Source organism: Schistocerca americana, chromosome 2 (assembly GCF_021461395.2).
Source record: "Schistocerca americana isolate TAMUIC-IGC-003095 chromosome 2, iqSchAmer2.1, whole genome shotgun sequence".
In the NCBI taxonomy this organism is placed as follows: Eukaryota; Metazoa; Arthropoda; class Insecta; order Orthoptera; family Acrididae; genus Schistocerca; species Schistocerca americana.
In genome coordinates, this window is record NC_060120.1 from 820097350 (window position 1) to 820102512 (window position 5163).

Here is a 5163-nt window from a genome sequence, read left to right on the forward strand (position 1 = left end):
TAGTAATAAGACTCAGAACCGCTCGGCCACTTCGGCCGGCTGAAGGGTAGAGACACGGGCGTAACACATCTGAAATGTAACGTCCACTGTTCAAAGTGCCGTCAATGGGAACAAGAGGTGACCGAGACGTGTAACCAATGGCACCCCATACCATCACGCCGGGTGATACGCCAGTATGGCGATGACGAATACACACTTCCAATGTACGTTCACCGTGATGTCGCCAAACACGGATGCGACCATCATGGTGCTGTAAACAGAACCTGGATTCATCCGAAAATATGACGTTTTGTCATTCGTGCACCCAGGTTCGTCGTTGAGTACACCATTGCTGGCCCTCCTGTCTGTGATGCAGCGTCAAGGGTAACCGCAGACATGGTCTCCGAGCTGATAGTCCATGCTGCTGCAAACGTCGTCGAACTGTTCGTGCAGATGGTTGTTGTCTTGCAATCGTCCCCATCTGGTGACTCAGGGATCGAGACGTGGCTGCACGATCCGTTACAGCCATGCGGATAAGATGCCTGTCATCTCGACTGCTATTGATACCAGGCCGTTGAGATCCGTATTACCCTCTGAACCCACCGATTCCATATTCTGCTAACATTCATTGGATCTCGACCAATGCGAGCAGCAATGTCGCGATACGATAAACCGCAATCGCGTTAGGCTACAATCCGACCTTTATCAACGTCGGAAACGTGATGGTACGCATTTCTCCTCCTTACACGAGGCATTAGAACAACGTTTCACCAGGCAACGCAGGTCAACTGCTGTTTGTATATGAGAAATCGATTGGAAACTTTCCTCATATCAGCACGTTGTAGGTGTCGCCACCGGCGCAAGCCTTGTGTGACTGCTCTGAAAAGCTAATCATTTTCATATCACAGCATCTTCTTCCTATCGGCTAAATTTCGCGTCTGTAGCACGTCATCTTCGTGGTGTAGCAATTTTTATGGCCAGTAGCGTAGTACGTGTTTGTAAGGGGTCTAAGTAGCCAAGATATGGAAAAAGTCTATTATTACTTCAGTCTATAAGAAGGGGAATAGGCAGGAATGTGGAAATCACCGGAACATAAGTGCGATGTCATTAGTAGTGCGATTATAAGGGAGAATCGTAAAAGAAATATTAACTGAAAGCCATGATATATAAGGAACAGAATGATTTTCGACCAGAGTGCTGACGCATCGATGGAATCTTCACTTTACAGGATCTAACAGAGAAGAGAATTGCCAGAGGGATGGAGACCCATTTAGTAAATGATGACTAACTGAAACCCTCAGCTGCCGACAGGTGTTGTTGATATACCTCGATGTGGACAGCTCAAAATGTGTGCCCCGACCGGGACTCGAACCCGGGATCTCCTGCTTACATGGCAGACGCTTTATCCACGCTGGTGACCCGTGGTCTAGGGGTAGCGTCTTTGGTTCATAATCAAAACGTCTTGGGTCCCGGGTTCGATCTCCGCCAGTGCCTAAATTTTGATAAATAATCAGCATTGGCGGCCGAAGACTTCCGGCATAAGAAGTCAACCTCATTCTGCCAACGGCCTTGTCAAAGAGGGTGGAGGAGTGGATAGAGGTTCAGGGAACTCTCTTGTCCTAGGGGTGGAAAATTGCCCCTAAAGGCGGAAGAATCAGCAATGATCAACGACATGAGGATGCAGAAGGCAATGGAAACCACTGCATTAAAGACACGTAACGTGTATCCACAGGACATGTGGCCTGTATTTGAAGAAGTGTCATGATGATCTCTCCATTGGCAAAAGATTCCGGAATAGTCCCCCATCCGGATTACTGGGAGGGGACTGCCAAGGGAGAGGTTACCATGAGAAAAAGATTGAATAATCAACGAAAGGATAACGTTCTACGAGTCGGGGCGTGGAATGTCAGAAGCTTGAACATGGTAGGGAATCTAGAAAATCTGGAAAGGGAAATGCAAAGGCTCAGTCTAGATATAGTAGTGGTCAGTGAAGTGAAGTGGAAGGAAGACAAGGATTTCTGGTCAGATGAGTGTCGGGTAATATCAACAGCAGCAGAAAATGGTACAACAGGTGTAGGATTCGTTATGAATAGGAAGGTAGGCCAGAGGGTGTGTTACTGTGAACAGTTCAGTGACTGGGTTGTTCTAATCAGAATCGACAGCACAAAAAGACCGACAACGATAGTTCAGGTATACATGCCGACGTCACAAGCTGAAGATGAACAGATAGAGAAAGTGTATGAGGATATTGAAAGAGTAATGCAGTATGTAAAGGGGGACGAAAATCTAATAGTCATGGGCGACTGGAATGCAGTTGTAGGGAAAGGAGTAGAAGAAAAGGTTACAGGAGAATGTGGGCATAGGACAAGGAATGAAAGAGGGGAAAGACTAATTGAGTTCTGTAACAAGTTTCAGCTACTAATAGCGAATACCCTGTTCAAGAATCACAAGAGGAAGAGGTAAACTTGGAAAAGGCCGGGAGATACGGGAAGATTTCAGTTAGATTACATCATGGTCAGACAGAGATTCCGAAATCAGATACTGGATTGTAAGGCGTACCCAGGAGCAGATATAGACTCAGATCACAATATAGTAGTGATGAAGAGTAGGTTGAAGTTCAAGACATTAGTCAGGAAGAATCAACACGCAAAGAAGTGGGATACGGAAGATCTAAGGAATGACGCAATAAGTTTGAAGTTCTCTAACGCTATAGATACAGCAATAAGGAATAGCGCAGTAGGCAGTACAGTTGAAGAGGAATGGACATCTCTAAAAAGGGCCATCGCAGAAGTTGGGAAGTAAAACATAGGTACAAAGAAGGTAGCCGCGAAGAAACCATGGGTAACAGCAGAAATACTTCAGTTGATTGATGAAAGGAGGAAGTACAAACATGTTCCGGGAAAATCAGGAATACAGAAATACAAGTCGCTGAGGAATGAAATAAATAGGAAGTGCAGGGAAGCTAAGACGAAATGGCTGCAGGAAAAATGTGAAGACATCGAAAAAGATATGATTGTCGGAAGGACAGACTCAGCATACAGGAAAGTCAAAACAACCTTTGGTGACATTAAAAGCAACGGTGGTAACATTAACAGTGCAACGGGAATTCCGCTGTTAAATGCAGAGGAGAGAGCAGATAGGTGGAAAGAATACATTGAAATCCTCTATGAGGGTGAAGATTTGTCTGATGTGATAGGAGAAGAAACAGGAGTCGATTTAAAACAGATAGGGGATCCAGTATTAGAATCGGAATTTAAAAGAGTTTTGGAGGAGTTACGGCCAAATAAGGCAGAAGGGATAGATAACATTCCATCAGAATTTCTAAAATCATTGGGGGAAGAGGCAACAAAACGACTATTCACGTTGGTGTGTAGAATATATGAGTCTGGCGATATGCCATGTGACTTTCGGAAAAGCATCATCCACACAATTCCGAAGACGGCAAGAGCTGACAAGTGCGACAATTATCGCACAATCAGGTTAACAGCTCATGCATCGAAGCTGCTTACAAGAATAATATACAGAAGAATGGAAAAGAAAATTGATAATGCGCTAGGTGACGATCAGTTTGCCTTTAGGAAAAGTAAAGGGACGAGAGAGACAATTCTAACGTTACTGCTAATAATGGAAGCAAGGCTAAAGAAAAATCAAGACACTTTCACAGAATTTGTCGACCTGGAAAAAGCGTTCGACAATATAAAATGGTGCAAGCTGTTCGAGATTCTGAAAAAAGTAGGGGTAAGCTATAGGGAGAGACGGGTCATATACAATATGTACAACAACCAAGAGGGAATAATAAGAGTGGACGATCAAGAACGAAGTGCTCGTATTAAGAAGGTGTAACACAAGGCTGTAGCCTGTACATCGAGGAAGCAATGATGGAAATTAAAGAAAGGTTCAGGATTGGAATTAAAATACAAGTTGAAAGGATATCAATGATACGTTTCGCTGATGACATTGCTATCCTGAGTGAATGTGAAGAAGAATTAAATGATCTGCTGAACAGAATGAACAATCTAATGAGTACACAGTATGGTCTGAGAGTAAATCGGAGAAAGACGAAGGTAATGAGAAGTAGTAGAAATGAGAACAGTGAGAAACTTAACATCAGGATTGATGGTCACGAAGTCAATCAAGTTAAGGAATTCTGCTACCTAGGCAGTAAAATAACCAATGACGGACGGAGCAAGGAGGACATTAAAAGCAGACTCGCTATGGCAAAAAAGGCATTTCTGGCCAAGAGAAGTCTGCTAATATCAAATACCGGCCTTAATTTGAGGAAGAAATTTCTGAGGATGTACGTCTGGAGCACAGCATTGTATGGTAATGACACATGGACTGTGGGAAAACCGGAACAGAAGAGAATCGAAGAATTTGAGATGTGGTGCTATAGACGAATGTTGAAAATTAGGTGGACTGATAGGATAAGGAATGAGGAGGTTCTACGCAGAATCGGAGAGGAAAGGAATATGTGGAAAACACTGATAAGGAGAAGGGACAGGATGATAGGACATCTGCTAAGACATGAGGGAATCACTTCCATGGTACTGGAGGGAGCTGTAGAGGGCAAAAACTGTAGAGGAAGACAGAGATTGGAATACGTCAAGCAAATAATTGAGGACGTAGGTTGCAAGTGCTACTCTGAGATGAAGAGGTTGGCACAGGAAGGGAATTCGTGGCGATTCCCGTAAGAGTTAGGGCAACCTGTGCGCATTCGCACAGACGATGGTCAATGGCTGGCTAGCCTTTAACTATATATATGAAGATAGTAACTGTTCTCGAAAGAACAGAATACTGTTGATGACCGTGCAGCTTTTCCCTGGAATAAATGATGACTAACTGAAATCCTCAGCTGCCGACAGGTGTTGTTGATATACCTCGATGTGGACAGCTGAAAATGTGTGCCCCGACCGGGACTCGAACCCGGGATCTCCTGCTTACATGGCAGACACTCTATCCATCTGAGCCACCGAGGACGCAGATGAATAGCGCGACTGCAGCGATTTATCCCTTGCACGCTTCCCGTGATACGTTCCCAACTGTCCACAATTCTACATATGTAATGTACCTTATAGACATTTGCCCATTCACTCATTACTCGCGCACGCTTTGGCGATTCCCGTAAGAGCTGTACACATCGAGGTATATCAACAACACCTGTCGGCAGCTGAGGGTTTCAGTTAG

General features: G+C 44.4%; 1 non-coding gene across 1 annotated transcript; it reads right to left on the minus strand.

The window, feature by feature from the left end:
• Positions 1-4881: 4881 nt before the first annotated feature.
• On the minus strand, positions 4882-4955 carry Trnat-ugu. The gene has a single exon. It is a non-coding gene; the product is annotated as a tRNA-Thr (tRNA).
• Between the last annotated feature and the right edge of the window lie 208 nt (positions 4956-5163).